The 24,697-nt window shown below is 27.5% G+C and overlaps 1 protein-coding gene across 1 annotated transcript in view; it reads right to left on the bottom strand.

Annotated features, from left to right (window-relative positions):
- The window catches only part of LOC129605951 (fat-like cadherin-related tumor suppressor homolog), a 211,050-nt gene that overhangs the window by 166,192 nt on the left and 20,161 nt on the right, over positions 1–24,697 (bottom strand). The window lies entirely within an intron of this gene.

The following is a 24,697-nucleotide window of genomic DNA, read 5'->3' as shown; positions in this document are numbered from 1 at the left end:
TGGAAAGAAATCGTTAAAATTAAAGTCAAAGGTTAAGAAATGGAATTTTAAAATCATAATTGAAATCATGTAGAAAAACATTTTTATTTTATTTTTTGTTCTTACATGAGTTTATTTTACTCTTGTTCAAACTTTGAATAATATGTAATACAAATTTGAATATTTATTTTTTGTTTGTTAAGTTTGGCAGACTGTACAAACTTTTATTGAGAGGCTTTAAGATTTTGAATTTTATCATTATTAGTAACTTAACATTACTTTTAATTCATATAATTTAAATCATTTAACAGCCACAAAGATAAATTAGTGTTCATTTAAAATTTGATAAATTTTATTTCTCCAAAACTGTTAACTTGATTCTTAATAGATATTAACATTCTAGATTTCACGAAGTTTGCATTATAGCGGCCAAACACTGCTAAAACATTTTGTTTCAAGAAACTCCACTAGTTATTCCCTTGTGTGACGAACATTGTAAAATCATTTTGTTGGTAAAGTCCTTAGTCAATAAAATTTTTTGAAAATTTCCTCAAAAATAATTAAAAAAATATTAGATTGATAATAAAAGTCCAGTTACTAAGATATGACAAATCACAATAGTTGATCCGTTCAATGTGTCTCCAATCTGCTCACTAACTAGACAACTATGAATAATTAAATTATTTAAACAATCAAAGTGCCCAAAATTTAAAGCTATTAAAATTCTAGTTAACTTACGGATACTTAAAGTATTTAAAATAACTTGTAAAACTATCATAAACCACACAATAAAATTCACTACTTCAAATCAAATTCCTATCTATAAAATTTTTATGAAATCAATATTAAATTTCGTTGAGTATGTATACCTAACATATTTGTATGTACTCGTATTTGTATAACATTTGAGACTATAGAGATATTAACAAAAATGTCAAGATACACTATATCCATTTAGTCAAACTCCAGAAAGTAAAAGTTTAACATGTTTTTAAAGAAACAAAACTGTAAATTTTATCTACAGATATAAATATATATTTGTATGTGTATGTATGTACATGTACAGCTTCATATACGCTTGTTTCTAATCATACAAAGTCTCTTAAATATAAAATTTATAGAAATTAAAAAAGAAAAATCAATTGGAAACTTTTGAAAAAAAAGTAATATATCATCAAGAATTAAAAACAAAATAATTTACTACCATCGGAAAGGTGTACTCACTAAGTTTAAAAAGGTTCACCATATCAAGACTTTCTAAGTGCATTCAATATCTAAGTAAACGAAAATATATGATATATTCTGACATTAAAAAATCAGAAAATTTCCATATTTAAATGTAGAATATTTAGACATTTAGCTATTTTTTTTTTTAAATTAACTTTATCACCAAATCTGCAATGAGTGCATATTATGTATTAGAGAAAAGATTTGGAGCCTATATACATAACATAGACAGCTCTTAAACATGAACAACGTTGTGATAACACCTGCATTCAACCATTATAAACAAATGCTAATATAATTTCTATATAATAAGGCGTATAGGTTCTTTATAAAATATTACCATAAATGTACGCGTATACATGCATTTGTTTCAAAGCTGTTATATAAGTAATTGCTAGGTGTAGTAATTTAAATTTAAAATCTATTCTTAAAAGATTTTACAAAAATAAACTTTATAAATTGCTCACATTTTCACAAATTGTTGTATGAAACTCTTATTTTTTAATAATATAAACTGAAAGATGACATTTTCATTTTAAGAATGATGCACTAATATTTTATAAAAATTATTTACATGCCGAGACGAGATACATAAGAGAAACCTTGTATTATAAAAAACTTTTTACACATATGTATATACGAGTATATATACACAAATATGTACATAAAATTTATATTTTACAAAATAATTCTTGGGTAGCCCACAAAGAATATTGTAAATGCAAACATACAAATAAAAATAATTTTATTTGCTTAATCATATTCAGAATAAATTGTTGACTTTACATTTTCTTTCATTTTCGACTATATATTTTTAAAACTCCAGCCCTACAGTATTTCGACTGAAAACAAAACAAAAATAGGAATATTTTTATGTACATATACTCGTACATATACTTATAGATGGACTCTGCTTAATAGGTCTCAGCCACATACAAAACCAACTACATAATGTAGGTTCGTGTCAGTATTATTAGTACTTTTTCTGTTTCATTTTTTACTACATTTTTTATTAATTAACAATGGGATGCATGTATTATATTGTTTTTATATAGATGTGTATATGCATATTATTTTTGGTATGAATATTAAGATTCAATTGGAAAAAATGTAATGTGTTCAGCACATAACTGACGCAATGTGCATTGCCTAGTTTAAAGAAAGTGGTTTAGAAGGTTATAAAATGCCTTTTGAACACTTTCTATAAATTTTAAAAAAGTTAACAAACTTTTAGTTAACATAGCTAGAAAAGTGTAAATTTGGCTCTTAGTACAATTTCGCTTTATGCCTCCCGAATCCCTTGATACTCAAATAAAATATCAAATTTCAAGAAATTCCATCAATTCGTTCGGTAGATATGCTAAAAAATGTAAAATCGGAAATTTTAATGTAATTAGCTGATAATTTGTCTTTGTATACGCAAATATGTAATATCTCGAAGTCTGATATATCCCAAAACTTGATGAATCCGTACCATAGCCAAAATATACTCACATATAAAATTTCATTAAAATAGGTTGAACTTGCGAAACACGCATGCACACACAGACCGACAGACCAACAGAAACATCTCTCTAAAAATAGTTTATGTACGCTTCTCTACTATGGAGATATGCGTTAACACCGAAAACTGAACATTATTATTGGACCTGTAATTCTTTATAAAATATACAATACGTAGACGCACGTATAGAGCGTATGGGTTATACTGCAAACATGCAACTTTCAAAAATAACATTCAATGTCATCAATTATAGCAGATTGTAACAAGATTTCCGAAAAAAGGGAGTTATCCGATTTTTTTATATCAAATCATTCTAAGTATGTACAAATATAAGTTAACATATGAATTAGCTGTCAACTAATGCTTAAATTTGCTTAAGTTTCCAAGACTTAAGGTCAACTACAGCGGTCTTAAGTAAAATTTACTTAAGATTAGCAGATAATGGAAACACTCTAACATTATTTTACGGCCTGCCATTTTATGATACTTCGATTAGGATCTGGACCACCTTAAGACGTGACGACGTGTTTTAAAATTTAGTGAAAGTAAACTTGAGGCAATTAAAGCCTAATTGCGATACTTCAAGAAAGTAAAAATAGAAATAAAATAAGAATACCTTAGTAGTGCCGTTAATTCTTTACTAGAAAATTCACAACATTAATTAAAACTTCAATGAATTTCATTTTAGATCGTACCTATACAGTTAAAGTTAAAATCAACTGTAAAAAAAATCAACAAATCTCGAATTTGAGAGCTAGTTTCTCGAGTTAAGAAAAATAATTATATTGGTTAATGGAATGGTACCGTTAAAATCCTTTATTTATAGAAAATTGGGAAGCTTGCCGTTTCTGAAATATAAAGTGTAAGTTTTCGAGAGGCGATAACTTGAAAGGAGGTGAAGTGGTGGTTGTGGAAAGAAATTTTTCGAAATGAACTACTTATTAATATCTAAGACTCCTACAACCTTTAGAAGAAAAACGATTTAAAAAATTTGTAAAAAACGGATTTCAGATTAAGGTAAATTTTAACAATCATTTTTTTTTTTAAAATTCAAATATGGTATACCGCGGTAGAAGAAGTCAGCCTCTAGTATGTTTCTGATTTTACACAATAATTTCTTAAACTATGATTTTTAGAGGGGAGAGATAGGAAAAAAATTTCTTCTACCAAAATAAGTTTCTAGTAAAGATCTATGTGCATATGAAATTTAAGCTACCTTCAAGGGTGTAAAATTTTTTTACGTGTAAACGGACGGACGAACAGAGTGAAACTAATAAGCTTTTTTCCCAAAATTAAAACCTTAAGGTTTCAAAGCTTAAAATAAGTCAAAATGGATTTGAATAAGTTAAACTAAACCGGAAAATCTATACACAATTATGCACATATTAAGTCATCTCCTAGACTTCTAGAGGTTTTTAATTTTATGGTAAAAAATCTTAAGTATTATATTAATAAAATAAAAAGCTTATTTGCTTATACCATTATATTTTTTTAACGTAAGTTTGAAGCTTTAATTTGGGTAAGTCAAGGATCTTCTTTCAACCTGATTTATATTTAGTTTCATTTGTTTTTAAATTAGAAATAATATTTTTAAAATAAAACAAATATTTTATTTATAAGATAAATAAAAATACTTCTAATATTTTTATATTAGAAATAATACATATTTTGATTTTAGATTTTTAAATCAGGATTAGAAATTGCACAATCCTTGTAAATTATATAAATTTAATTCGTTACAAAAATTTCAGCTCCCAATATCTCTTAAATAAATGTTATCCAAAATATTTTGATATTTTCGATACTATAATGACCCAATAAAATCTCCTATAATTAAATCATTTGGCTTAAATGTATGAAGTATGTTTTAAACACGTTTCTGTATATTATTTTTACCGACTGCATTGTGTGTACAATAGGTAGGTTAAGTGATGGTAACCAATTTTGCATATCGAGTTTTTGGTGGAAACGCACTTCTCTCCATGGTAGGGAAGGGGTGGGGAAGTGTAAATAAACTATTTTTAGCAACCTGTCACTCTGTCTGTCTGTGTGTGCAACTTTATTTCGACTATGGCACGGATTGATCAACTTTTAGGATATATCGGGAAATGCACTTTTTAGCGGGGCTGTTTTACATTTTTAACCATTTTGAAGAAAATATTCAACAGATTTACTTAAAATTTCATACATTAGCTTCGTTCGACCATCCGCGAAAATTGCTAACTTTTCGAAGAAATCAGGTGTCAGGAACTGGACTTTTACTACGGGCCTAATATACATTTTTGCGTATATAAAGTGAAATAACCAAGCTATTTCAATGAAATTCCATATTTAAATTTTTCGTATTAAAACAATGAACATATAAATTTTTGTAAAGATCATGGTCCGATTTTACATATCTTACCATTTCCACAGAACGGATTGATGGAATTTCTTGAAATTTAATATTTGAGTTCTGGTTGTTACCCAAACTAACTGGCGAGCATTTCAGGGAATTCGGGTAGCACAAAGCGAAACTCTACTAAGAGTCAAATTTACATTTTTCTAGGTATGTTAACTATAAGCTTATTAATGCTCTAAAAATTGGAAAGAACCATTTAACAGGCATTTTTATAATATTCTGTAACACTTTCACTTAACTATAGACAATACATCTTGCGGTCGGATATATGCTAACCACATCAGATTTTTTTTAAATTGTTTTAAAGTTTACATGCATTCTGATGCATATGTACAAACTGTATGTATAAATATATTTATGTAAGATTTTTTAAAAAGTTACATTTATTTGATATTTATTTTTATTGCAAATAGAATTTAGGAGCGGAAATAATACGCTATTAAAATTTTGATCAACAAAAAAAACTAAAAATAAAGCATTTAAACAGAAAATAAAACACAGATGTGTATAGGCCTATTTAACCATTTAAAAACCCATAAAAGTTGTCACACATATACATCTGAAAAATTTTAAAAGCAAATGTACAAAATATAATTTTATCATTTAATACGAACCAAATATTATTGGTATTACACATAATATTTTTCGACCATTTTTCTAAAAAATAAACAACTTAAAATAAAATTTTGCTAATAATCGAATCAAATAAAACAAACCATACTATATAACGTACGTACATGATATTCATACATAATTTTATACCTCTATACAAATATACATAATGCATACGTACATATATTATTTTTTATATATATTTTAAATACTGTTCAACCAAACCATCGTATTTAACGAGCAGACAATATTTTATAGATGGCTAAGCATAATTTTTAACAACAGATTTAACCAAAACAATGAAACAATAGATAAAATTCAATATCAATGAAAATGTATATGGTTCTATTAATATTAAATATTGATTTATGATCATTACCTTATTATAATTTTCTCCAAAAAATGAACAAGACAAAAAATACATTTTTACCGACCGTATTGTGTAAACAATAGGTAGGTATGTGATGGCAACAAATTTTGCATATCGAGTTTTCGGTGGGAACGCACTTCTCCATGGTAGGGAAGTGTAAATAAATTATTTTTAGCAACCTGTCGGTCTGTCGGTCTGTGTGTGCACGCGTATATCTCAAGTTCGGCTGAGCCGATTTTGATTGCGAAAGCTCCTAAATTTTGGAAGAAGTCAGGTGTCAGCAACTGGACGTTTACTTCGGGCCAAATATATATTTTTGCGTATATAAAGAAAAATAATCAACCGATTTCATTGAAATTTAATATTTAACTTCTTCGTACCAAAACAATGAACATATAAATTTTGGAAAGATCAAGGCTCGAAAACTGATCTGCGGACAGATTATACATTTTTCACCATATCTACGGAACGAATTGATGGAATTTCTTGAAATTTGATATTAGAGTTCTGGTTGTTACGGCAACTAACTGGGGAGCATTTCAGGAAGTATCTAGCAGGCATTTTTATAATATTCTGAAACACATTCACTTAACTAGACCATACACATTGCGGTCGGTTATGTGCTGACCACATCAGATTTTTTTTATATTGCATTCAGAAAAATGTTAGTAGCCATTAATTTTACAATGATTGAACATTTTTACTTTGTATACATGTACGTAGATTCAGTGGATCTCTATTACAAAATATTAATTTTTATTTATCGAATATTTCGAAATAAACTCGATATGTAGAGGACCATGCCATCCAAAATTGTAAATGACCGATCCTAATTATTTGACAATATAATAAAATTTAACTATTGTAATCAATAAAGTTCACAAAAAAAATTTTATGAAAAATGTCATTGCTCGCACTCCAATTGTGCAAAACATTGAAAACGTATTTGAGTTGAGTATAAATTTTCATTGTTAATCATTTTTAGTATGCATTAGGATGCAATAACAAAACATTGCGGCATGTCTAGAATAAATTTGCAGAATTTAAAAATCAGTTTTATGACGAAATTTTATATATATACATATATGTATGTTTTTAAGCGGACTAGGCCTATGTCATATGCGTCTTTAATAAGAAACTTCTTGCAATATTACGCCTTTTATTATTTAAAAAATTCCTCTGAGTTTTACGATATGTTTTACTGAAAATCTTGGTCCGGTCAAAGAAAATCATTAAAATTTTCTTTGACCGGACCAAGTATCAGATTGATTTAAAAATTTCGATTTTGCATACTTTTTGGAGAAGTATTCTATATGCATATTGAGATGTGGGAAAAATAATGCAGAATCCCTCAAAAAAATTGAAATATTCAAAAGAAACCAACAGCCAATTTGAATAAATTTGTAATTGAATTTGAAGCAGTGCTGCCAAATAGAGCAGCACTGCTCTATACCCCAAATATCTTAATTTTGTTAAAAGAAATCTTCATTTAGAAGATTTAATCGAAAAGACAATCTTCACGATCGATAAGAAATCTTCAATTGAAATTTAATTAAAAGAAGTAGGAAGCCAAAGTATCACAACTTCAATTCGAACTCAATCGAAACATGAGAACTGAACATAATTGATCCAGAGAGTAAATATCAGAATTCTCTTGCCATCTAACTATGCATAATAATTATGAATTATGAACTAGTTTTAAAAAACCACCAAAGGATAAAGACTTTAATAAAATTTTAGTCTTTTAAGTTGTTAACTTTACAGAAATATTATTCCTAAGCATTTTATTAATTGTATCCTTTCAGAAATGACTATTTAATAAATCTTTCCTCCGCAGTATATACAATATAAAAATTTATTAAATACGCATAAATGCTTATGTAATATATAAAATGCATTCATACATATTTTTACTTTTTACATAAATAAAATATTAGCAAATATTCGTAAAGACATCTAGTGCAGAATATTTGTATTATGTTTGTAATATATATTATTAATCAGAAACTTTAACAAATTTTATTTGATAACTTTAATTCGGTTTTATGTTGACTGCACACATCGATAGTTTGCACGCCATACTTTAAAACTTAAATTTGAGCCAAAAATTTTAATTTAAAACTAATTATCGTTTAATTAATTTAAAAAAATTAATTTAAAACTAATTATATACTCGTAATTGTACAAGTATTTGCAAGAGAATTGAGAACTATTCTTGACGCTTCGGTTGATTTAAATAATTCCGATGTACTCATTTAATACTTAATAATGAATTTCTCGCATCCTTTTAAAACTAGACATTCATAAGTACATTAGAAACATAGATTTTTTATCAACAAAGAAAAACATAGATAAAAAAAAAACAAAATAGGTAATTTAAATAAAGGCATAGATTCAGTTTTCTTCCTTTAGTAGCTGTAAAACAACGAATTTTGCGCTATTCTCTTCTTAAATGAAATTGCCAGACATCCAAGATATTAAGAAATCCAAGTATGTAAGAAATCTTTTTTTGTGGTTAATTTTCTATTGTAATAAGTGTTCCCGTTTTGACACCTTTGTGTGAAAAAATTGCACTTTTTAAGATTTTGTGAACCTTTTGTTTTTTGGACTTTTAGAGATTAATCTCTAAAAAAATTATACGATTACATTTACCTAAAAATTTTGCAAAACTGATTTTTGCAATTCTTACAAATAAGTTTTAAGAAAAATATATCAATACAAGCGACGCATCATATTTCGCTTTCATACTGCATTGTTTACACGATTTACTTATATTATGTTTATGACTTATGAGTTTTTAACAATTTTAGTAACTTAATTCATTGTAATTTTACACCCACTTTCTGTTAGACGTATTACGAGACGACATAGAATACTCTTCAAAAGCTTTTACGTTTTCAGAGCAATGTCAGATTTTTTAAATAAATAGAAATTTAAAAAAAAAAATAAAGAAAATTTGACATTCTATACTGAAAAAAACAAAACTTTTGAAGAATATTCTATCGCGTGTCGTCACACATCTTACATAAATTGGGTGATAATCTCTGAATAATTTTTTGAAAATAAAATTAGAAAAACTTCTGAAAATAATTGCATTATTTTTTCTTGGAAACAATTAAAATAAAAAAAATTTTAATATTTTATTTAGCTCGGCTTCATTTCACAAAGTTGTTGCAAAAGTAAAATTTTGCACTTTTTTTGGAAATTGCACTTTTTTTCCACCTTTTAAAAATTTTCTAACGGGAAGACTGATAGCAATGATCAGAAAATTCGATATTTTTATACACTGCAATTTCGTGAAGGGTATATTCACTTCAGTATGGAGTTTGTAACCACTTGAAGAAGTCATTTCGGGTATGGACATGTATATATATTCTTGCTCAGCGTAAAATTCTGCGTCGATTTAGACATGTCCGTCAGTCCGTCCGATCACACGATAACTTTCACAAGTTGTTTCTTTTCTGACAAGGACGGCTGACAATTGTACTTGAATCAATTCGGACAACGGGTTGGAGTAGCTGCCATACAACTCAAACAGGTTTTTTTAAATATTTCAAAAACCAATAAAGATGTTAATATCAAATTTTGCAAAGATGTGTCCAATTATACTTTACATACGTTCTGCAAATTTTAGTGGAATGGCTGCACTGGTTCAAGTAGCTGCCATACAACTCCAAAAGAAAATTTTAAATATTTGGAAAAATAATAAAGTCAGAATTATGAAACTTGGCAGTCGTGTCCTCAATTATAGATCGCATATATTCTGAAGTTTGGATGGAATAGCTTTACAGGTTCAGGTAGCCGCCATAGAATCCAAAAGCAAATTTTAATTATTTGGAAAAATAATAAAGTTAGATTCATGAAACTTGACACTCGTGTATCCAATTATAGCTCAGATATATTCTTGAAGTTTCGGTTGAATTGCGGACAGGTTTGGTAACTTTCATACAGCTCCAAGAGCTAATTTCAAATTTTTTAAAAAATAATAAAGTCAAATCTATGAAACTCGGCCGTAGGGCTTCCAATTATAACGGGAAGACGTATCGATGAAGTTTCTATAGAATTCTTTCACAGATTCAAGTAATTGCCATACAATGATAAAAGGTGCAGGGTATAATTCAATCAGTTTATACCGACTGAAACGTTTTTACTTGTTATATATAAATCCAATTTCGTCTAATTACAAATTAGACAATTATTCATTACTTTTGTCACGATATATTAAATCTTACTTACTTCTGAATTTGCCAACTTGCTTAAAGTAGTTTACTATTAACTAAGTATATCAGAGCAGAAAATTTATTTAAAAAGAGTTTTAAATTGTTATATGTACTTATTTTGTAATTTGGGAAAAAATGCAAACCGCAATATAATAACAGTGACCATAATTATGAAATGCTCAGCTATTAAGTTGACACTAGTTTTTAGCACTTTTCCAAAAAAAATTTGAAAAAAGTGCTTATTAATTTCACTCTGTCCGTCCGTCCGTGGACATGTTTACAAAACTCTAAACCCTTGAAGACACAAAGCCGAAATTTAATATGTACATAGATTTTTACTTGAAACTTATTTCCGTAGAACAAAATTTTTACTTATCTATCTAAAAATTATTGAGCTCATTCATGGATTTGATTTCGTGACTATTATCATTAAAATTGATTAAGGCACACATTTCGAATGGTGTAACATGTACACAAGTTTTTTTGATGTGACGTAACATGAAGCAAATTATATATATACATGTCCATAAACTCCTGATACATACTTATTTTCATGGAAAATTATATCATAGAAATTTATAAAAATCAATGATATAGAATGTATTTATGTGTGTATGTAAATTAATAATAACACACTTTAATTTATATATGAGGCGACTACTTATATGTATATCATTTCAAACCAAAATTTATATCATTTTCATTTTTTCTCGGTTTAGTGTTAAAATTGATATCATTTAAATAGTGCATTATAGACATCAAAGAAATCTTATAAGATTAGATATTAATTTCATTCCTCCTACTGAATTCTTGCTTTATAAAAAACTTAACTTTAAATTGAGTCAAATTAAAAGAAGAACCAGTAAAACAATAGATAAAGTATTAAACTGTCTGTGATTAAGGTTAAAGTAGAACTTGGTTAAGGCAAAAACAAACCACATACTAAGCTAAATTAAAATTTTATAAAGCAAAATTATAAATACATGAATGTACACACAATATACATACATACATGTATGTAGATATTAGCAAAGAAAATATATGCTCAAACTGGTTTTTCGTTGTACAGCACAATTTAGGATTCATTTTTCCTTTTCCCCATTCACTTCTAACACTAAAAACTCTAAAAATAAAAATCTTGGATGAATCTTATTTCTTAGATTATAAAAATGTTGCTTAAAGCATATAAGAATTGCATTTTAACAAAATTCATATGTTAGTTCAATACCCTTTCATCAACAGTGCAAATATTTCACAACCTGTTCTCTGAATTCCTACCATTTATACAAAAACAATACAATACACAAATAAAAATCTACACAAAAGATAAAATACAATATCTCAGTATTTATCATAAATATTCACATACACATTTGTATATTGTACACTTTAAATACCTATGCATATGTGTATGTATTTACATGATTTCTTAAGGCATATTTAAGCCATTGAATAGCGGAGTCATGATAAACACGAGATTGTTTTCAATTTGTTCTTTGCTTTTTCAACACCAACATTAGAGTACAAAACAAAGAAGAAACTTTAAAACAAAAAAATCTTTATTTACTCGTAAAAGTTGCGAAAGGATGAATGAAATAATATTAAATATACATATAAACTTACACAGTCATGATCGTGTTTCTGTACATATCATGTACGAGTGTATAATTATTTTACATAAGTTGTACACTTTTAATGAGAATTGTGCATACGTATATTTATATATGTAGTAGATGTTTATTTAGGCATGAATCTAAGCAACACAAGTCACTTGAACATCCTACGATGTTTTTGGAAAAGCCAAATAATAAACATACACATGCATATACGAGTACATATTATGTTTACATATGCGTATATTAAGCCTAGTTCGTTTATAAATAAACGAACATTATTTAATAAATATTGCCACAATCAAATTGTTTTGTAAGTAATACTCGTAAGAATTCTATCCTTCTTCTTGTAGTATATTAATCTCCTTAGATAACACTACAATCATTGATAAGCTTGTATTAATAATAATAATATTCTGTCCAAGACATAATCGTCTATATCAACATATTATATGTAATATTATCTAAATGCAAAAACATATAGTTTATAATTTTTCACTTGAAAAATCTACGAATTTCTAAGTCTTGCAACTAGAGTTGTTGAAATATGTTCATAGTAGATTTAATCAAAAGAAAAATGAACATAATTTTTCATACAAATTTGAGTTTGCCTTTGTTTGACGTTTATCTAACTACTTTCACATGAACCGTTACATACCATTAATTAAATCTTATAGTGTTTTAAAAACAAAATGCTTCAGTAGGAAATTTTCTGAAATAATATCAAAATCGTGAAAAGTAGTCATGCTGTGTAGCTACACAAACTGTTGTGTAGGAATATTGTCACTTAAACGAAAAACATGGTTGTTGTTGAAGGCTGCAACAATTTAGTTTAAAAATAGTTATGCATTATGCAATTACATATTTAACCCTTTATTATATTTATCTAACTATCTTATTTTTATGCCCATAGAAACGTATGTTCGAAGGGTATTTTGAATTTGTTTTACCGTTAAGATGTGGAGTCAAGTTATATTCTTGATCAGCGTCGAATTGTAAGTCAAGGTTTTTTCTTGCAGCCTGTCTGTCCATCCGTCCGTCCGAACGATAACTCAAAAAATAATTGAGTCAAGTTTACCAAATTTTCACAAATAATTTGTTATAATAAATGCCAGAACTTTTTTAAATTGGATATGATCGAGGTAAAGGTTCGGGTAGCTACCATACAACTTCATAATCTATTTGGATATATCTAAGACATTATATAAGCTATAGTATTGAATTTTCGCACAAGCGAATATATTATTAGGGCCACTGTGTTTGATAAAAGTAAGTGAAAGTGCTTGGCTCTTTCTGGTAACTGCCAAACAACTTAAAAAATCTTAAAAACTATTCAAATTACAATTACAAAATAAAATCTGGTAAAATGGCAACTGTATTCATTAAAAGTTGTTGAGATCTCATGAGAACTTGTAATAACTGCCATACAACTAAATAAGTTTTTTGACATTTTCTCAAAAATTGTTGGCCCTATAATAAGGAAAGTGCCTCTAATGCTGACAGTGGCGTTAATACTGACATATACGAGGATACCCGAACCGGTACCCCGATCATGTTTAATTTTAATAGGGCTCTGGCACTTACAACTATAAATAATTTGTGAAAATTTGGTGAACTTACCTCATTTAGTTTTTGAGTTATCGCCGGGACGGACGGACGGACGGACGGACAGACAAAGCTAAATCAACTCAGAATTCGACGCTGATCAAAACATACACTTGAGTCTATACCTCAAAGCATTATTTCTTAGCATTATAAACGGTAAGGCAAATTTAGTATACCCTCCGAACATATGTTCTTACGGGTATTATCAGGAATACGATCGTTTTTTGTAACACATATAAAATATCTCACGTCAAAGTTGAGTTTGTTTGAATAAAAAATTCAGTGTTTATAGCCATACTGTTTTCTATAGCACAGTTTCTATAGTTTCCTTTTTGCTTCAAATATCTGTTCCCTTTAACATTTTAGCTCTATGGCAGTATAATACATTTACACATTCATACATATAAAACATAAGTGACCACTCAAAATAATCAAAACATTTCTAATTATAGAGTTTTGAAGTTCATTTTTATTTCAAAGAATAATAAATTACTCTTTATAGAAAGGAACGCCCACAGTAGTTAATACATGCCACTATGGACACCCCTTTCATGGTCATTTTACTCATACATACAATCTATATTCATTCAAAGAACGAAGCATTGATTTTAGTATTGAAAATATTTTATGAATTGTTTCCTCTAATTCCTTGCGAAATTTCAAATCAAAGAAACTTTGAAACATTTAATATTTATATATTTTACACTCATATACTGCCAATCAACTACAAAACAAAAATCTAAATTTCTTGTGAATTTTTGAAGTGGCCGTTCATTGAAGTTAAGCTTTTTGTACATCTCTTTTATTTTACACTTTTTTATAAATTTTGTTTTTAAATCATCTTTTAAGTTGTTAAAATCATCTTTTAAGTTGTTAAAATCATCTTTTCGAACATTATGCAACTTCAACCCCGATGTTTTATGCACATTAAGTGCTTGTACACATGCAAATCTGTGTAAAAACTTAATAATGTTGTAATCATGGTTGATAATACCCAATTTATTTGACTAAATTGTTGTGTAAAAGCTGTTTATAAAATACGTTATATATATCAACATTTAGTATCTGAAGGTGAATTTCTAAAAATATGGTAAGAAAAAATTTTCGCTAAACAAATGAAATAACGCATCATTTTAACATATTGGAAATTCTCGCTTGACCCTATGTACGCAATATGAACATAATATGTGTCCATGTATTATTTAAACAGGTGACGGCCAATCTTCTGCAACACAATTGCTGCCTATATACATATGATCATATACCTATACCATAAAAAGATATTTATTAAAGTATGAGTGCAACATCATGTGCTGAAAATGACAATAATCCGTACAAGAAGAAGATCGATCATCCGAAAAATAAAAAACTCTATATTAAAAGTCTTACACTTCTTTAATTAAAACTTCTATTTACAAAATTCAAAGTCATTTATAGCTATGTTAAGTGGGAATTTGTCAAATATTTATTATTACAATATTTTTTGATAAAAATACAATTTCGATTGAAAGTAGTAATTTTATTGGCGATGAAGCTATTTTGTATATATTAAAATTTTAATTTACAGAAAATTTTTTTTCCTATTCGAAAAATAATATTTATGAATTCCAATAACGTTCAAAAGTTTGAAAAATTTAAATAACACAAAGTAGTGATGCAAACTATATGGTAAACTCAACTCATCCCATTTGATAAAAAATATCAAACATATGCAATGTGAGTTGTTAATTACCGACCGCATTGTGTACGCAAGGTACGTTAGATTATGTGATGGCAATATCGAGTTTTCGGTGGGAACGCACTCCTCCATGATAGGGAATGTAAGTAAACTATTTTTAGCAACCTGCCGGTCTATCGGTCTGTGTGTGAACCGATTTCGATGAAGTTTTATATGTGAGTTTATTTCGACTATGGCACGGATTGATTAACTTTTGAGATATTTCAGGCCTGGGGAACTGCACTTTTTAGCGGGCTTATTTTACATTTTTGACCATTTTGAAAAAAATATTTAACCGATTTAAATTTCATATATAAGCTTCGCTTGATTGTCCGCGAAACCACCTAATTTTTGGAAGAAATCAGGCGTCAGCAACTGGACGTTTACTACGGGCCAAATATACATTTTAGCGTTTATAAAGAAAAATAATCCACCGACTTCATTGACATTTAATATTTAAATTCTTCGTACTAAAACAATGAACATATAAATTATTTGGAAAGATCAGACTAGGAAACTGATCTGGGGTCGATTTTACATTTTTTACCATATCTACGAAACGCATTTCTTTCTTGAATGAATTTGATAGAATTTCTTGAAATTTGATAATTGAATTCTGGTTGTTACCGAACTGGCGACCATTTTAAGGAATTCGGGTAGCACAAAGGGAAACTCTACATAAAATTTCTTTTACTGACATACTTAATCATTGTTTTAATTTATTTTGTTTTTACAAATTTCTTATACAAATATAATACAAAATAATTAATTGACAACATAAATCTACAATCACTCAGTAACTTAATCAAAAATATCTGAATATTAGTTTGCAAAAATTGTAATAGGTAGTAACTTTAAAGAAAACATCTTTAAAAAAGAAAATCTGCAAAAAAAATATTTAAAGAAAAATTATTTAAAAATAAAAAATTTGGGACAAAAGCGTAGAATAATGTGCTAACTAGTAAAACTTTATCAGCCATCATTCCACACTTCTGATTGCGAAGACCATTTTCTCTGGAAAAAAGATTCAGCCAGGAATCGTTTCCCTCCTTTCTAGATAGCTCAGTAAAATTTTGTAATAATGTAAAAATAATAAAACAGTGCCATTTTTGATATTTTCTTTCGCCAAAACCACAAAAAGTTTTTAAATTGCACAAACTACCGACTTGTTAATTAACTATTTATTATCTTTAATCGCTTTCATTTATGATATTCGACCATTACGAGTACGTTAACTCATTTGTTGTCCTCGTCCTAAAAGAATGCAAGTTTAAGAACAATTTTAGAAATTTATGTAATGCATTTCTACTTGCTCAAAAGAAACCTGCTGCTTTAAAAACCATTGGTTTAACCGGAATTTATTATTCATTACGTTTTTTCTGCATATGATGAATATGCCAATTTGTATAAATCCATGCATAGAAGGAAAATTAACTTACAAAATTTTGAAAATAGTAATTAAGCAATTTTTCAAAATAAGAGAACTAATATCATGCATAATTTCATAAAATTTTCTGTTGAAGGGTTCAAGAAAATTAAATTCAATTTTTTTAAAGCTTTAAATATTTTTGAAAACTTCAAGCAATATTAGTTTAAAAAACAAAGTTTTTCAATTGACGACAGAGATTTTTTTTTCTAACGAAATGAACTATTTATTAATTTTCAGACTTTTACAACTCGTGGTCTAGAAGAAAAACGATATCAAAAATTTTGAAAAAACGGTGATAGAAAAAGGGAGCCACTATATTTCTGCGTTAGCAAAATTTGAAAAATGCTTATGGCGTCACTGCAATAAATGGTTGAAAAATACCATTTTATGGTTTTAAAGAGGATATAACTTTTAGGGGGGGATAAGTAAAAATTTTATACTACGGAAATAAATTTCTAGTAAAGATCTATTTACATACATATAAAATTTCAGCTTTCTATCTTCAAGGGTGTAGAAATTTTGTAAACATGTCCACGGAGGGATGGACGAACAGAGTGAAACTAATAAGCCTTACATTATCCTTTAAAGAAAAAATCCAAATTTACACGAGTATGGATACGACTATAACATAACAAATAATATATTTAATTTATATACATAATGAAAGATTAACATTTTCGAAAAAGGTAAAATTTTAAAATTTTACATTTTTAAAATAACGCCCATCTCTATATACAGTGTTCCACTGTGACAATTCGACAGTATTCAACTTGACTATATATCCGTCAACTTTTGTAAAGAGTTGATAGAATAAGCTACTTCTAGTTTTTTTGAACAAGATTCAGTTCGATCAACTTGCCAATTGATTCAAATCTTTATCACATCCAAAATCGAGACAATCGGATATGTAATCAATTGCAATGCAGATCAGGTAACACCAAAATTATGCGGTGCAATTTGTTGAAACATTTGAAAACCAATTTTGTTTGTTGAATTTGCATAATATAAGTGCAATACCCCAGAACGATATCCTAAAAAGAAAAACATAATAATAAGAAGAGTAACAAGAAATACATGTACACATACAATTGCAGGTATTTTATATTTATTTTAACCTTGAAATTTTAAAATCTTTCATTTCATTATGTTTTATTTTTTGTGGTTTTTTAATAATTCTAATAAATAATTCTTTGCAACCGTTTCTGTGATAATGTTAAGCAAATCTAATTTTATTAGACATTTTTCATATTAATTTTAGAAAATTTCATACTTACTCAAATGAAAGAGTTTTATAAAGTTCCATACTTTATAATTTTAAAATTTAATTCTTTTTTCTTCCTCTTAATCATATCATTAAAGCAAAAATTTTGAATATATATCGCTTTTATTACGGTAAAAGTAGATAAGTGCATGTTTTCTAGGAAATACATATATATATGTATACATAAATTGAAATTAAAATGCTTTGAAAATATGTAAGATGCTACACTCACATTCGTTTGGCAAATGTTTTACAAAATGTTTTACTAGAACCAACGTAGCTTATTGGTTCTAGTAAAATATCTTTACAACACATCTCACATATCGATAAAACACATCTGTCTTGCAGCAGATTATTATTTGATAACATAGGCTAATATGCATTTGATAAAGCTTTAGTTTGAAAAATATGCTAAAGGGAGTCAAAAAATAAAATCGATTTTTTCCAATAAAAGACAAAGTTTAGACATCGTTCGTATTATATTAATATTTGTTTGTTGAGAATTCGATTGGGTTCTATTTCTTCGATCAAACGAAATCCAAGTAAATTGTGCGTAGTACTTATATATATAGCAATTAAAGCTTTAAACAAACCAATCTGATTTCCTAAATTTAATTGTCGATCCTGATTTTACGGTATAAACTACATGTACGTGTAAACTGCCGCATGTGTATTTGTTATGAAAAGTAATTACATATATTATTTTCATGTTGTCTTTTAGTCTTATATTTTTCATGTGTTATTGTATTATCCATTCATCTCTTAAATAATATAAAGATCGCAATAAGTTTCGCAACACACTGAATATACACTCAAATTAAAAATCCATAATCATTAAAAAATCTTGAGATTTCAAAATGTAAAACACTTTCATGCATTAACGTTAAAATTCTATAAATACATCATAAAATAACATTGACGTAAAATTATTATCATTAGCACAAGAAAATTTATATAAAAATTTTTCCTACACAATGTTAATATCAAAGACAAGCAACAACGTTCTTCCATTATATTAAAAATTTACAAAAATAAATGATATCCAAACGTGTGATTTGATTTAATATTTTTGTTTTTTTTTATTGTAACATACTTACATTTCAACATAACAGTGAAAACGTTAAATTGAATTTTCATAAACCTCTGGTAACAAATTCATTCAACATTTTTACTTTTTGTTCAATAGCTCCTAGTACATTATGTACGTTATGTACTCGTACATACATACATAGTCGTCCGTACTTAGCACTTCCTCTTTTATATTTGTTATTATGATATTCAATTAGAAATGAGGATTTTGTTGTACGAGTACGTATAATTTTGTTGTAACAATTTTTTTACTTGTAATATAAAACGAAATACCGTAAATTTGTTACGTTTATTATTCTTGTATACGTACATATATATATAATAAGTATTATATTCTCTCCATTATACACAGTTGTTAAAATCACATACATAAGTAGTATTAAAAATTTATTTAATTTTTGAAAAGATTTTCGACAATAGATCTGCATATTGTATTTGGATTTGTATTTTACACAAATCCCGAAAAATCAGTGACAATGTAAATTTTTCGGAAAAAATGTAATAGAATTATCAAAAAACAATCTGATGTGGTTTGCACATAATCGATCGCAATGTGTACTGAACTCCGAATTTAAATATTGAATACAAAGCTCCGAATTTAAATATTGAATTTCAAGTAAATTTGTTGATTATTTCTTTTTATACACGCAAATATGTAAAATTGGCCCGCAAAGACGTCCAGTTTCCCAGGTCTGATATACTTTAAGTTATTCCAAAAGTTGATCAATACCCAAAATAAACTCACATATAAAATTTCTTTAAAATCGGTTCAACCGAACTTGGCGTACAGAAAGACCGACAGACCAAAATCTCTCTAAAAATAGTTTATTTACTCTTCCCTACTATGAAGAAAAGCGTTCCCGCCGAAAACTCAACATCCAAAATTCTATACCATCACATACTTAACTTTTTGTATAAAAATGCGGTCAGTAAAAAAAAACGATTGGAATACTGAATTTTTTAACAAATCCTTTTATTCACTTACTTGCTATTTTTATGTATCGTAGGTACTAAAAAATTTGAATAATAAAAATGTGAAAAAATAACAAAAATTGCCAATCAAAACCTAGAATGCACTAAGTCCTTGTTTTATAAATTTAATATTTCCAGTCATCAAAATTTTTAATATTCAATTCTATGCAGATTAACAAAGCGTATACGAATAAAAAAAAATTCACAGCTCTACATAATGTACATACATACATACATATATGCATTTTTATGTACGCCGACTATAATTTTTACAATTCGATTTTAATGAATAATTTGTACGTGTATTTGTACACTTATCGAGTGTAAAAAATGTAAAGCTCCAAATACTTATTTTGAATGAATAAGTACTTAGTCCGTGTATAAAATCAGAATTCAATTACAATCGCAAATCCGGAGCGTTAGCAAATATGAATAATCTGTAATACGTTCAAGTATTAAATTAATAAAAATCTATCAAAGTGACACTTGTCAGTTGATATTATATTACTAAATTAGACTTGAATTTGAAATACAAAAAGACAAATTTGGATTAAAAAAACAAATTCAGTTCAATGTGTGTATAAGTATTACAAAGGTACTTTAGGAAAACTTTTATAAGCTACGAATTACATAAAAATATGTTAAACTAATTTCTTTTCGATGACTAAGTTGTATCAGATATTTTCGATCACTATTATTGTAATATACTAATAACCAGGGACGGACGGTTCATATATGCAAAGTATGCATTTGCAGTGGGCGACAGAAAAGCCGGGGCGCCATTAAAAACTTTAAAAAACCATAAATTTAAAAAAAAAAATTTTTAATACAAATTTAATTCAATTTACAGCGAAATCAACTTGATAAAATGTACCTACATACAAACATAATATTTTATTCCTAATATAATGTCTTTATATCTAACAAGTCCCAATACTCAATTTTTTTTACGAAATATTACGAATTTTTGGCTTCGTTGCTGGTTTTTTCTTTAAATGCCACTGATCGTGTCATATTTTTTATTATTTTATTATTTTTTTTAAGTTAAAAAGAGTTTAATTAATGTCTTTATATCTAACAAGTCCCAATGCTCAGAGAGAAACTTGAAAGCACGACCTTATTTTATATGGGTTTTTTTAAATCGAAGTGGCTATTTTTTGAGAAGAAGTATTAAAATAAATTCACACTTATTATAAAGCAGGTAAAATTTAGAAAATATATTTGAAAAATCAAAAAAATATATTAATATTTTCATTGATAATTATTTTAAAATTTAAAAAAAAAGGGGAAAAACAACAAGCACATCCTTCGCGTTCAACGTTTTATATGTTACTGAAAGCATTTCATTATTTTTAAGTGAGCAGCTTTTTTTTTCTCATAGGGTAAGTTAACTCAAGATATGGGGAGTAACTTTGATGTCAAGTTGTAAATATAATTATTGAAAGATAATTATTGAATATTGATATAAAGAAAAAATTTGAAGAGGGAATTAGAAAATAATATCTAAAATACAATCAAATACTATTTGTTAAATACAAATTTTATATAAACTTCAAAATTTTACCTCTATTTTTATTTGAAAAAATATTAAAAACTTACTATCATTTAAAAAAATATTTAAAATGTTTGGAAAAAACAATCATATATTTTTATGACCGGATTTGAATATTTTTTTTATTTTTGAAATATTGGTATTTTACCAAATGACTCAAAAATTCCGACTGTAAAATAACAGGTATTTTAAAATTTTTGTTCTTTATGTAATATTCTTTCCGTTTAGAATTAAGATAGGTCATACATACACATGCAGGGATATCTTATAAATAGATTGCTCTTGTTTACCTGCTAATAAAATATGAAAAAAGAGCACAGCAAAATTTTTGAAGCACTCAATATAACATGTTTGAAATAGTTTTAAAATAATTATTTAAAAAAAAAATTATTGGAAGTAGGTACATACATATTTATTATTAATAACTTAAAAACTAACTGAAATTATTTGAAACAATTTTATAAGTAACGTATAAATAACCGAAATGAGATAATTAAAATTGTTGAAATGTGTCAACCTATATTACTTTTAATAAAATTTTGTTAGCCGACACTACTCAACCTTATTGGGAAATACAAAATATGCATGAAAAAACATACATCCTTCCTCATTAACATTTGAAAGATCAACACTCATGCGTACACGTATAATTATCTTATAAAGCAAGATTTTTATTTTGCTGAAATTGCTCCCTATCAACACTCGCTCGTACACATATAATTATATCACATAGCAAAATTTTTATTATACTTAGTGATCTCCCTGGCTACACTCGTTCGTACACATTATATTTAAATTGTTTCATATATGCAAAATTTTATTTATGCTTAGTTGTCGCCCACTCACCAAACAAACAAACAAACACATTATTATAATGTATTACTTTTTCTGTATACTATTGCATTAGTAAACAACAAGAACAAAAAACAAAAATTAAGAATGAGAATAGAAAGAAATTAGAAAAAGAGAATGAGAGCAATATTCTTAAATAATGGAATGCATAGCTTGATATTGAGATTGTGTATACCAATATTTTCTTTTTGTTTAACAACAAAAATTTTGAATGAATTTCAAATTTACATGATCGTTATGAATTTCTACTAGTATGTTTTGCTTTCGTTTTTGAAAAAACTGTTATCAATCACAGAATTAAATATTAATTGGTAATATCTACTACTCATATTGAATTGAAAAAATGTTGTTTAATAAAAAGCTTATTTTTTAAGTCACAAATTTTAGAACGAAACTTTGATTTTCCTTAAATTTTTGAATGCAAGTCGAGACTTTTTTTACACGCTGCTTCATTTCTCAGGCGATTTGTGGAATAAAAAGCCAAATTTTATTCGTAAATTTAAAATTACGATTAAAAATAAAAATAAATTTTTACTTTTTTTCATATTCAAATAAGCTTTGAAAAAGCTCATTTGATATAATTTTCATAGAACCTTTTACAATAAGTTTCACTTACGTCAAAAAGTAAGAAGTTTTGGTTGTTAAAATCAAAAAATCAAGTTTAAATGATTGATATAAATCTGATCATAACTTCATAAAAAAACATACAGTTAAATAAATTACCTTGTTTTGAATTTATAAAACACAAAATTGAAAGTTTAGTTCCAGACTTTAATTCTATAATGCAACATAATAAGGTTACAAGAAAGTGCTTTATGATGCACAATGTGCAATGCCTATTAAATTTTGTTCACAGTAATAAAATAGTTGAAACGGTTGAAGGAGTGGCGCACTTTTTAGGAACCGCTTAGGGCGACGAATACATTAGGACTGCGCCTGCTAATAACTATCATTATGAAGTCATTCCCATGTTGAAATGTTGAAATTTTGAGGAGTCAAAATATTTATGTTTCAATATTTTTGTATGGAAATTGGATTCATCGAGGTCATTTCAAAATTTTACTTACATTGAGCGAAAATATCATACAAACAAACGCTAAACCGGTGCTTTGCAGTAAATGCACAGATTGGTCATATTTTAGCTCATATTTAGACGAAAAAATTGACCTTAATTCTCCCCTTGACTCCAGGGAAGAACTGGATAGTGAATTAAACGAGTTCATTAAGCAAATACAGAATGCAGCATGGGAAAGTACACCGGAGGTAAAAAAAATTCTCAAAAGAAATAACTACTCGATAGAAATAAGAAAATTACTTTCTGAAAAGCGAAAATCCAGGAAAAAGTGGCACCAAACGAGACATCCCCAAGATAAAAATATATTAAATAATTTAACACAGCGTTTAAGAAGACTAATAAAGCAACAAAAAAATGACTCTTTCAATAATTACTTAAATTCGTTGACTGGTAACAAGGATACAGAATATTCACTATGGAAAGCATCAAAAAAATTTAACAGACCAACCGTACAAAACCATCCCCTAAGAATGATTGACGGAAAATGGGCCAAAACCAATGATGAAAAAGCTAATCTGTTTGCTGAGCATCTCGAAAACACCTTTACACCACATGAGTCAGAAACGGAAATTGTAACAAATTATGAACCCACAGAAGAAGAGTTTAGAATTAAACCAACAACATTGAAAGAGCTAAAAAATGAAATAAAAAAACACATAAAAGATAAGAAAGCTCCAGGGTTTGATTTGATAACTGGTGAAATTCTCAAAAGACTTCCAAAACACGCTTTATTGAAACTTACCAAAATAATAAATGCTGCTTTCCGATTAAAATATGTCCCGAAATTATGGAAAGTTGCGGAAGTTATAATGATCTTAAAACCAGGAAAGCCACCGAATGAAACTGGCTCGTACAGGCCCATTTCCTTATTACCAGTGATTTCTAAGCTTTTTGAAAAAATTCTGCTTAGGAGATTGACAGTAATTATCGAAAACAAAAAGCTCATTCCAAGTCATCAGTTTGGGTTTCGGCGCAATCATTCCACTATAGAGCAGGTTCATAGAATTACTGATATTATAGAAAAAACGCTAGAGGAAAAAAAAGTTTGTTCAGCAGTCTTCCTTGATATTTCACAAGCATTTGACAAAGTCTGGCATGAGGGGTTAATGCAGAAATTAAAAACAATGTTTCCGAAACAATTTGCCGATATAATAGAATCATATATAACTGAGAGGTGCTTTCGTGTTAGAGTAGAGGATTCTTATACTACTTTGAGAGA

This window comes from Condylostylus longicornis, unplaced genomic scaffold, assembly GCF_029603195.1.
Source record: "Condylostylus longicornis isolate FDR11 unplaced genomic scaffold, ASM2960319v2 ptg000016l, whole genome shotgun sequence".
NCBI lineage: Eukaryota > Metazoa > Arthropoda > Insecta > Diptera > Dolichopodidae > Condylostylus > Condylostylus longicornis.
The sequence above is the reverse complement of the archived record's forward strand: the minus strand, read 5'-3'. Positions and strand labels throughout refer to the sequence as shown.